This window comes from Lygodium microphyllum, chromosome 15 (genome assembly GCF_053477565.2).
Source record: "Lygodium microphyllum isolate KBCC chromosome 15, Lygodium_microphyllum_v1.1.10, whole genome shotgun sequence".
NCBI classification, from domain to species: domain Eukaryota; kingdom Viridiplantae; phylum Streptophyta; class Polypodiopsida; order Schizaeales; family Lygodiaceae; genus Lygodium; species Lygodium microphyllum.
In genome coordinates this window covers 80218895-80231404 of record NC_141149.1, presented here as the reverse complement: position 1 = coordinate 80231404, position 12510 = coordinate 80218895, and the positions used below count along the sequence as shown (strand labels likewise).

Below are 12510 nucleotides of genomic sequence, written 5' to 3'. Positions count from 1 at the left end.
AATAGCAGTCGGTGAGCTGGAAATTTGGACAGCACGACTTCTTCCTTCAAGATAGTTTGGTGGTATGGTTCAACGACTAATGGTACTTAATTCCAAAGGAAACTACTGTGGGAAGACAACCTTACAACTTGAGAAGAGAATTATTTCGTACCACTCGAGGGAATTATAATGAGGTAGCATCCATTTTTCGATCTATTTTGCGATGATGCTTTGTGATGGGCCCAAAAGATTTTCAGAAATTATGCAGGGAGGGAGATGATGTGTTTCTCTACGAGCTTGAGATTAACTTCTCCTAAGCATATGTACACGGATTTTCATGAAGCATTGACATGCCATCATCTGGATTGGAAGAAAGCTTTGCAACTTCTGCATGAGGGGTTTCCAATTCAAAAGCTTTCCAGACCATATCTATTAGCACCGTATGGGGAGAACAACCTATTTCCCAAGCTCCAGTACCAGTTGTAATTCATAGAAGAGTTATAACCTCCGAACATACTACTGTTATTCTCCCAAGGATGATTGTCCTTATTCTCCCAAGGACGATTGTTCTTCTTCTCCCCAAGACGACTGTTCTTCTTCTCCCTAGGACGGGCGACCATGCTTTTCCGCACAAATTAGAGTGTGTTTTTTTTTTAAATCGACGGAACTGAGGATAAATCCAAGGCTAATCGTCGGGGGAAAACAGGGATCAGCCCCACTTTTTCAGATAAAAAGCTTGATATATCCTGCTTAAGATTTAACAAAAGGCTTAATAGGGAAGCTCCAGGAGATGGTTGTGGCCCTTGGGCTGGTGGAGACAGTCGACTAAACAGAGCTTGGAGGAAGTCATACTTCGTCTGTACATTAGCGGCACCTTGTAAATAGTAGCGTAGCTGCGATTACTTCCCGATAGATTTATTCCGTTAAAGAAACTTTAATCCTCGTTCTTTGTATGGAGTCCATATTAACTTGAAAGGGTCCACCTCAAACATGGACAAAGTTCCAGATTGGCATATTTCATTCCCAAGAAGATGCTTCAAGTCGCATTTTTTTTAAATTGTGCCTTGGAGCTGCTCCTTGCGCTTCATAAAATTGAGGCAGAACTCACAGAAATATAGCTTATCACAATCGTTATACTCTGGTGGAAATGGTGAGAAGTACCATGTGTCAATCTCATACATCCCAAGCTCTATCTTGCCAATGTTTTTCACCTTTGTGAACTCTTCATGTTCGCGTAGACTTGCAGCATCTAAATCTTCATGTCCCTCCTCTACATGTGTCTCATCAATTTTGTGTTTTTGATGGCGAGTCATCTTTAAGCTCCCAGCCTTATCATCAACTTTTTCATCTCCCTCATGTTCTGTAGAATCAAGTTCCAACTGATCATGCTTCACCCATTCATCAAGTCTCCTAGTCGTCCACTTGTAGGGCATTCTTGTATTTCTTCTTATCTTAGATCCGAGATTTCGTGTACCGCTTTGATAGCTTCAGCAAACTCGGATACGGAGCAGCACGACATACTATTGAGGCTAAAGACTTCTTCTCTAGATTAGGAATTAAATGTACACTAACTTTAATGTATAATCCAAAGGGCAATGAAAAAAGTGAAAGAGGACATCTTGATGCCACGAGGCATATTCCAAGGTGGATTCCATGAAGTTTTTCGGTGGATTCCGATAAACTAGAGGCATATTCCATGGTGGATTCCATAAAACTATATGTATTTGTCGGGGCTCCTACACAAGGTGGATTCCTTATGCAAGAAGTTGATTTGTAGCTGAAGATTCCTAGGTATTCATTATTTTTTTAAAAAAAAACAATTGTGAATGCTTCAATTGATGTGTGGAGCAGGTAGCGGTGGCTTTGGGTAGCACTAGGTATTAGCGTAAGTCCAAGTGTAAATTTCATCATTATGATTATTTATCTTAAGTATAATATATAATATTATGTACTTATATGATATTTTATTATTAAAATTATTACTCTATTTGTAAGTTATAAGTTTAAACTTATTTAGTAATAATAAGATCATTGTCCTTAGTACTATTAATTTATTTATTTTTAATATAGATTATTTTATAATATGAGATTTAAGATATGATTTTATTGAAATAAGCTTTCTTTATGGAATACCTTGCTATTTCTTAATGTGGTTAAGTTTAGAGGGCTTTTCTAGCTTTCTTGATAAAAGCAACAGGATCGCACGCAAAATAGGAGAAAAGGGTGAAAACTGAGTTTTTTTGTTTCTCCCTCATTCGAAATCAGAATTCAAAGCTTCAAGAGTCATTTTGGGGGTTTTGACATGCTTCAAATGCAATGGTGATGTCAAAACATCAAGATTCAACGTATAGAATTTTCTGCAGCAACTGTAGCATGTAATAGAATACCTATTGACTCTTAAAACTCTGTATTTCAATTCATATTTATATTTTCTTTGTATATGTAAGATATGAATGCAAATATCCATGTAAAACTATAATATATAATTAAGAATGGCCATCCATGCTTTTGCCATGGGAGAGGTACACATCTTGGCAAGCCCAATAGGAGTTCTCATAGTGGTTAGGTCCTTGCTTTCCAAGGCCAACTGAAACTGATCATATCCCGAATACAAGTCACCTAAAGAATAGATGGCACGTCCAGCAAGTGCTTCTGCAAATTCATCCACAACTAGACCTATACCAGCATTCCTGATAGTAACTCTGTTTACTAGCTGCATGTCCTGTATAAATCGGAGAGTACCATTCTTCTTTGGAACTGTAAACCACCTCCCCCTTCCATGTCGCTCAAGCATATCCTGAAAGCACTGCTTCTCTCTGAGGATAGCAAGAAATCACCATTTCCAATTTTTAATTCAGCAAGAGTCTCTGCTGAAAATTTATGGCCTATATGCTCCGGGTTCCACAAAATTGGTTGCTTGATAGCCCTCTCTACTTGCTGATCACTATCAGGTGGAAGCGGTCCAGCTATCGGCTTCACCTTCTTATCCACAGTCTTATATTTTGTGTCAACCCTGGCTTCATCATGATCCTCTGCACTACTCAAATCTTGCTGTAAAACAACAATTCTGCCCTCTGGTGGTTGGCTGAATATCCTTAGCCGTCTCCTCTATGGACTACATAGAAACAACTCTAAACTTTGGATGCTGAAATATTTGAGCAGTAAACTATGTTGGCTGAAAGTTTTCAGCCCTCTGTGTCTCTATAGCTGATCATAATCAGTTGGAAACTCTGTTTGTTGAATTTCTTCAGCACTCAACACTTTTTACTGAGTCACCTCAGCCTTTGACTCTATCTATGACACAAAATCTGAAATTTCATGAAACATGTCTAGGGATTGCACTGATACATTACTGGGACAACTTTGCATATCAGCTTTCAGCATATTTTCCATCTCTCTCATCGTATCTGCACAAACCATACTATCATACATCCCATCTATATGCTCATCATCCTCTAAAATACCTGCATTTTTCAAATCTTTCTCCTTCCTGCATATGTACTGCCTGGCAACTCTAGGCAACTCAAAAATCTTTTGATAACTCTTCGAACTATTTGCTAAAATTCCAACAAAATTGGAGGAGAAAACACTGCTGGCCAGAAGGTGAGAACTCCAATCTCCTCTGCTCCATACCACCGTCGTCTCACGGGACAGCGGTACCGAATGAAAATCCGAATCCCTTGCAGTGGGCAAAGGCCCATCTTGAAGAGTATCCTTGTTTCTAGCATGATTTACACACACAGTAATAAACTGGACTACTCTCATACCATCTTTACTGTGAATCTGTGCATAAGCAGATCCGTCATCCATTACTTTCGTCTCCATGTGCATCTTTGTGATATATGGCTGTCCTAGGATTATGGGGTAAGAGCATGAATCCTGCACAAAGAAATGGAAATCCTCCTTGACATCTCCAATAGAAATCCTAACACTGGGACAGGCAGCATACAAATCACTTGCAGTGTTGTTGGTGGCTCTCATATGCCATCCATGCCCTGCATCCATAGGCCATCTATTACTTTCATAAACTCCATGAACTATGAGATTAATCTCTGAACCATGATCCACCAAAGCAATATAAGGCACCTGTTTCTCTCCAATTTTTTCCATTGTTTCTGTAGTTGCCCTAGCCCAATGACTCCGCGAAAAGTGAATGTGTGGTACCAAGATAGGCTCATCAGTTTCAGCATAATGCATAGGCTGAACCCTCTTCTCTGTCTGTGGAAAAACAGAAGCATTCTCGACCATAACCTCATCCTCATTCAACTCCCCAATCAAAACTCCCTGAGATCAGTAATAGGCAATGTATGTCTTTTTCTCTTTAGGACTTCTTGGAACTGATCTTGAAACTCTCTTTTCGAGATGCCCAAAACCTCAGAAATAGTAAAAGTCACCTCATAGCTAAGTATCTTGTCATTAAAGATTTTATTCATGTCCGTAGATGTCTCAATATCGGACATTAATCTAAATCCTGGTTGCTTTCTCTGTCTAGGTTCCTGCCTCTTTTCTTTCTTCTAAGCATCCTCCATTTGTTGTTCTGGCTCTGGTCTCGAAGACGGCCCTACAGTAGGTGGAGTAACAAACTCACCCCCTCCAGTATTTTTAGCTACATTTGGATTCTCTTCATCTCTCTTACGCTTCTCTTCAACAAGTACATCTGCTCCTGAGATTTAGCCAAGTAGGCATAAATAGTGTACCTGTCAATAGGCGAATCCCAACCTGTCTCAGATCTGATGCTAGAACCTGCACTAGACAAAACAGTCTGCTGGATTTTCTCCTTGTTTGCCGTCTCTATAGCATGGGTCCATAATGCTGACTGATTCTCTGACCCTTTCTCAATCAGGACTCCATATGCAGAGGCATCTCCTCTAGATGCCACATAAGAAGTACGCGCAACCATGTCATCCACTAATTTCTTCATTCCGCCTTTCCCAAAATTGGTAGCAAGCGAAGCTCCTGCTTCAATCAACTAGATCTTGCCATCTTGTCCCCAAAATACCAAATTCTTCCTCCTTGCATCTTGAAATGATTCGCAATCCTTGCAATGCTGATGGTCCGTACTATCACATCAAATACATCTTCAATCTCTCCTAGGTGCACTAGGAGCACTAGAAGAAATAGTAAGCACAATCGAGGCAAACTGCTCTTTTAATTTTTTCCACCAATTCTAATTTACCTAACTCTAGTGTCAAATCTGTTATGCCTTTGATTATTTCATAAAGGGAGGAAGGAACCGAAGGAGCGGATGGTTTCGGAGCAGAAGGAGCTGGCATCAGTCTAGGAACAGGAGGAACGGGAGGATTAGAAATAGTAGGCACTGGCATAGGCCAAGTAAGTGGTTGAGGAAGAGAAGAAATGACAAGGTTAGAAACAGACATAGGAGAAAAAGACGACTTGGAGTCATAGATCCATTCTTTAGGCGGGTCTTCCATATCCGCCTCTTGGTCAAAGTCGAGACCACATCCTGAGTGTCCTGCCAATCTGTTTTAAGACCCATAGGCTTCATGCGATCCTCAAGAAGCTCTCCTAATTCTTCCTAAAGAGCAGGATCTGTAGCTTGCAAGAAAAGCTCAACTTTCTCAATATCCAATGCTCTTTGTTCAGTGGCATCAAGCTGACTATACCTCTCTTCAAATTCTTGTATCAATTCTGAAGCAACTAGACCTTTGTTTGGCATGTAGACCCACTCTCGGAATGACCGACGTGTAGCCACGCCAAAGTACTCAAGAAAATACTCCTCTTTCAGGGCCTTCTTAAAATCTTTCCAATGCGAATTTTGAAAGAAAAGATCAATCACTTTTACCCTCAAGGCGGGTGTGACAAGGCGAAGAAAATATTTGCTCATAAGTCCTGTCGATACTCCAAAAAATCCCATCTTAATCTCATACGTCTTCAAATAAACCGATACATTACGGCCATCAAATAGCTTCTTTTCATTTTCAACTGGGCGCTTCAATCGCCTTAGTCGCACTGATTGCATTCTCTTGCTCCGAATATAGTTGCCTTTGCTAAGACAACTATTGTTGATGTAATTGATGCTATTATTGTATATACAATTGTGTCTATTGATTTTGAAGTTGCATATACATAGACATATTCTGCAAAATCTGCTTTAATCTGTAGAAGTACTTGAAGCAGAAGTCGATGACAAAGTCGAAGTAGAGGACAAAGTAGGAATTGTAGAAGGAGATGAAGTTGATGTTGAAGTATCTCCCATCCTAAAATTTTTAAATGCGACGCTTTCATGTCCGGTTCACCAAAGATGTCGAAGGGTTTTCCAAAACAAAGTCATGTCCATAGAGAACCTTGATGAATTTCAAGATAGAAGATCAATCAAGCAAATAAGCAAGACGAGAAAATGATGCCAAGACTTTGTTTTATTTCTGCCAATAACAAATACAAGGTACAAGAAGAAGAAACCCGAGCGACCTCTGGGCTTAGGCCACCCATACATATCGAAGAGAATTTCCAAGAGTATGGTCTTCATCCATGAGTGAGAAAGCGGATGAACATGGATAATCTTCTGATCCAAGTTCCATCATGGTGGCTATTTGCTGATACTGAGATGGCTTAGGACTAGAGACAATCTTCAAATTGTCCATATTTATATATTATGTTAGCCTTCAATCTGCCCTATTCTTGGATTTGCCGTGTGTTATACTCTGGTGGAAATGGTGAGAAGTACCATGTGTCAATCTCATACTTCCCAAGCTCTATCTTGCCAATGTTTTTCACCTTTGTGAACTCTTCATGTTCGCGTAGACTTGCACCATCTAAATCTTCATGTCCCTCCTCTACATGTGTCTCATCAATTTTGCATTTTTGATGGCGAGTCATCTTTAAGCACCCAACCTTATCATCAACTTTTTCATCTCCCTCATATTCGGTAGAATCAAGTTCCAACTGATCCTGCTTCACCCATTCATCAAGTCTCCTAGTCGTCCACTTGTAGGGCATTCTTGTATTTCTTCTTATCTTAGATCCAGGATTTCTTGTACCGCTTTGACAGCTTCAGCAAACTCGGATACGCAGCAGCACAACAACGTCACTACTTATATAGGAGAGCTTGATACTATTGAGACTAAAGACTTCTTCTCTAGATTAGGAATTAAATGTACACTAACTTTAATGTATAATCCAAAGGGCAATGAAAAAAGTGAAAGAGGACATCCTGATGCCACGAGGCATATTCCACGGTGGATTCCATGAGGTTTTTCGGTGGATTCCGAAAAACTAGAGGCATATTCCATGGTGGATTTCGTGAGGTTTTTCGGTGGATTCCATAAAACTATATGTATTTGTCGGGGCTCCTACACAAGGTGGAGTCCTTAGGCGAGAAGTTGATTTGTAGAGCTGAAGATTGCTAGGTATTCATTATTGTTTATTTATTTATTTTTAAACAGTTGTGAATGCTTCAGTTGATGTGTAGAGCAGGTAGCGGTGGCTTTGGGTAGCACTAGGTGTTAGCGTAAGTCCAATTGTAAATTTCATCATTATGATTATTTATCTTAAGTATAATATATAATATTATGTACTTATATGATATTTTATTATTAAAATTATTACTCTATTTGTAAGTTATAAGTTTAAACTTATTTAGTAATAATAAGATCATTGTCCTTAGTACTATTAATTAATTTATTTTTAATATAGATTATTTTATAATATGAGATTTAAGATATGCTTTTATTGAAATAATCTTTCTTTATGGAATACCTTGCTATTTCTTAATGTGGTTAAGTTTAGAGGGCTTTTCTAGCTTTCTTGATAAAAGCAATAGGATCGCACGCAAAACAGGAGAAAAGGGTGAAAACTGAGTTTTTTTTTTCTCCCTCATTCGAAATTAAAATTCAAAGCTTCAAGAGTCATTTTGGGGGTTTTGACACGCTCCAGATGCGATGGTGATGTCAAAACATCAAGATTCAGCGTACAGAATTTTCTGCAACAACTGTAGCATGTAACAGAATACCTCTTGATGCTTAAAACTCTGTATTTCAATTGATATTTATATTTTCTTTATAATCATATGTAAGATATGAATGCAAATATCCATGTAAAACTATAATATATAATTAAGAATGTCCATCCATGGCTTTTGCCATGGGAGAGGTTGGGCCCAATCATGTGTTTTTCTCTTGTCTTTCTCAATCTATTGAGTTATTCAAATGCTCTTATGTATTATAATGTTGTTTGTATTTAATAGTTAAGATGTTTTATTTGTTAGATTTTTCCACTAAGTTCTGTGTTTATGATTGAGATTTGATTTGTTAGATTTTCCACGTGCTCCGCTTTGCACCATTGGTATTAGAGCTTGAGTTTTCAATTGTATAATATTAGTATATAAAGGCGAATACTGTGGAACAATCGCAATCTACAAGACAAATCACTAGAGATGACTATTGCAGTTGTATTTCTCGTGTTTTGGATAGGATTACATCCACAATTGATTGACTTTAATTGATCCAATTTTTTCTTCTTTGAATTTGAATTATAGCATGGACTTGGCTATGCAACAGGATATTATAGCCAAAAAGCTTTGGAGTTTATTTCATAGCAAATCATAACTTTGTTTTATTTTATAAAATTTTCAAGTTTAAGCATATTAAGTCTTTATTGATGTTACAAGCTTTATAGAAGAGGCACTTGAAAGCATTCTAGCTATTGCATATGCTTTACCATAAAAATCCTCTCTAACAACTATTTCTCAAGTAATGTAACTTTTTACTAGTTCATATTTTGAGGATGATGTAAAAATAAAAGTTTTATCCTTTAAAAATATCTAAAATTTTTATTACACACATATTTTACAAATTTTGAATATTTAGTGAGTCATTTGAGTCCTAAAGTGACCTTCAATGCAAATTTCACAGCAGTATGCAGAAAACTATGTAGTAGCCAACTTTGAGCCTTGTTTTTTATGACCTTACCTTTAGATTTGGTAATCCATCATAGGGACATAAATTGTAGAAATTTTTGTTGTTTACAACTCTCTAGTTATCGTCATGACCTGATTCTATCAACAAAGAAAGTTATTTATCTTAAAAGTAGGTCTCATAATTAATCCAAACTTATTGAAACTTGTAAATTTCAACCTATACAAACATCTAATTTCCTAGTAGGATAACTTTTAATCCATTTGGAATTTAGGTATACTCCCAAAACAAAAAGTTTTAGCTTCAACAAAGATCTAAAACTTATATTAGACATGGTTTTGTCTAAATATGCATATATTAAAAGATAATCATATCTAAATATACCATAGAACTTGAATTTACTATCTTTTACCAAGAGACTAGTATTTGATCCAACTTTAGCCTTATCTTTAATATGTTTCTTTTTAAATTTTAGTCTTAGTTATAAGTAAATGTTTTGTAAAATTCCTTATAAGCTCCAACTCTCTAGTTATAGACTAACTTGATTCATAAGAAGATATAAGTTGTTTTTATTCAAAGTAGGCCTTCAATATGGTTCTCACTCTAATTTTTGATGATTATAGTATGTCTTTAATGTTTTTATCTTTTGATTTGATAAACATTGAGACTAATAGATTTTTCTTAAAAGTACTTTGGAAAATTCTTCAACTTTCTAATTCTCTTGCAAATTCACACTTTCTAGTAAAGATATAAGAGATCTCCAATCAAGGTAAGACAGGTAAGTCTTTTAATTTATTTTTTTTCTAGAATTCTTAGTTACAATTTTACTTACTACTAAACTATAATAACAATTTTATTTGTTATTTTCAATGCTTTAAGTATAAGACCTAGTATTCATAATATTTGTCTTATCTTTTGACTCTCTTACTCCCATGAAAGACATCTATAGCACTAACACTAGTTTTTAATATTATTAGAATCAATTTTTTGCTAATAATTAGACTTTGATTGATTCATTGTCCTATACTAGATACTAGGTTCAGTTGAAGATGTGCAACAAATGACCGCCCGCGCCCTTAGTGCTTACCCTACACTGCTAGCTCCACATTGAGCAACTAATAACAAATGTGGGCAATTGCTATCCCGCCCTGGGGGTATGATGCGAGGAGGCATATTCCACAGTGGATTCCTTATGCGAGAAGTTGATTTGTAGTTGAAAACTGCTAGGTATTCACTATTGTTTGTTTATTTTGTTTATAAATATTTGTGAATGCTTTAGTTGATGTGTAGAGCAGGTAGGAGTGGCTTTGGATAGCACTAGGTGTTAGCGTAAGTCCAAGTGTAAATTTCATAATTATGATTAGTTATCTTAAGTATAATATATAATATTATGTATTTATATGATATTTTATTATTAAAATTATTACTCTATTTGTAAGTTATAAGTTTAAACTTATTTAGTGATAATTAGATCATTGTCCTTAGTGCTATTAATTTATTTATTTTTAATATAGATTATTTTATAATATGAGATTTAAGATATGCTTTTATTGAAATCAGCTTTCTTTATGGAATACCTTGCTATTTCTCAATGTGGTTAAGTTTAGAAGGCTTTTCTAGCTTTCTTTATAAAAGCAACAGGATCACACGCAAAATAGGAGAAGAGGGTTAAAATTGAGTTTTTTCATTTCTTTCTCATTCAAAATCGAAATTTAGAGCTTCAAGAGTCATTTTGGGGGTCTAGGCATGCTCTAAATGTGATGGTGATGTCAAAACATCAAGATTCAGAGCACATAATTTTCTACAACCATTGCAACATGCCACTAGATACCTCTTGACTCTTAAAACTCTGTATTTTAATTGATATTTGTACTTTCTTTGTAATTTTATGTAAGATATGAATGCAAATATCCATGTAAAACTATAATATATAATTAAGGATGGCAAACCATGGCTTTTGCCATGGGGGAAGTTGGGTCTAATCATGTGTTTTTCTCTTATCTTTCTTAATCTATTGAGTTATTCAAATCCTCTTATGTATTATAATGTTGTTTGTATTTAATGGTTGGGATGTTTGATTTGTTAGATTTTTCCACTAAGCTCTTTGTTTATGATTGAGATTTTATTTGCTAGATTTTCCACGTGCTCCGCTTTGTAACACATTCTCGTCATAGGGTTCACTATATATATATGTATATATATATATCTCATGTATCCAATACTTATTTATAAATATCCTTATTTTCAAATTTTTTTGAATAAAATACAACCCTTTTCTATTCAATTTATAAGTAACCCCTTTATATGATACCCTTCTATATGTAAAAAATGTATAAAAATAACGTTTTTATAACCGCTTATTTTAAACTTCCATAATACATACATACATATATATATATATATATATGTATATATATATATATATATATATATATATATGTATATATATATATATATATATATATGTATATATATATATATATTCATGAGTGACCCCTTGAGGCATCCTCATATTGTTAGGACCTTAACAAAGACATTTAGGGGTAATGTTTAAGAGTGGCCACAATTACTTTTATATGCATTATGCGTTGATCACACTACTCATAGTGTTGTGAAAGGATATATCCCAATAAACTTAATATATGGAAAAAAACAGATTATAAAAACTGAGGGAGCGGCTACTACATGGAGTGTCTTGCCATGGGAAGAAGAATGAGTAGGGAATTAGAACTACTAGTTCTCAAGATCTATCCATTGGAAGGAAGACCAAAAGATATAGAGCTTGTAATGAAGAGAGTGGAAGAAGCTAGATTATGGAACAAAGACAAGTTTGATAAGAGACTATCGCTTAGGCCGATAACTATAGAAGAGGGAGATTGAGTATTTATTTATGATAGTAACTTGTATAATTAGCACAATACTATGAAGACATTCTCCAAAAGATGGTCTGATTCATGTATTGTGTTACATGCTTATGATAATGCCATATACTTTCTTTCTAGGTTGGATGGGACTAGATTGAAGATACCCATAGATAGTAAATGGATCAAAATTTTCAAGAGAAAGAAATCTGACACATATTAAGAACTCAAAAATGGGGCTCACAATATATAGGAAAATAATGAAGAAAATGATATTGAAGATGATGAAGAAGATCTTAAGTCTCCTAAAGAGCACCATATGTTGAGTTGAGTTAAACACCTATGGACACTTGTTGGTCTCTCTACATGAGGAGTTAAGTTTTCTTGACAAAGGACTAAGAGATCTCACAAGTGGCTTACATGCTCATTGAAACTTTAGTCTTCTTAGTGTTACTTGATAAGTTAATGTGGTTCATGCTAAAGTTTAGATGTTTGTGGGAAGCTTTACAGAAAGGAAGGAAGGGAGTCTTGACATGTACTTTAATGCATGCTTTTGTGGGAGATTAAATGAAGCTTTGATGCTCAAATTTAACATTGGATAAAAATTATGCAAAGAACTATGTGAAGGGCTAAAGTAAAACATGGGCCTAATCTAAAGCTTTTGGGGGCATACAAGCACTCAACCACATCATAGATACATGGCCAAAATAGTTTAGGAAGGACTATTCTTTGCTATAAATTTGGGGATGATGCATAGTAGCTCATTATTGTAATAGAGTGTATGCATGCTAACCTTT

The 12510-nt window shown here is 35.7% G+C and overlaps 2 pseudogenes; both read right to left on the bottom strand.

Moving 5' to 3' along the window:
* Positions 1 to 1031: 1031 nt before the first annotated feature.
* Positions 1032 to 1412, bottom strand: LOC148024702 (putative MYST-like histone acetyltransferase 1 pseudogene; annotated as a pseudogene).
* A 5200-nt stretch (positions 1413 to 6612) lies between these two features.
* LOC148024701 (putative MYST-like histone acetyltransferase 1 pseudogene) lies at positions 6613 to 6936 on the bottom strand (annotated as a pseudogene).
* Between the last annotated feature and the right edge of the window lie 5574 nt (positions 6937 to 12510).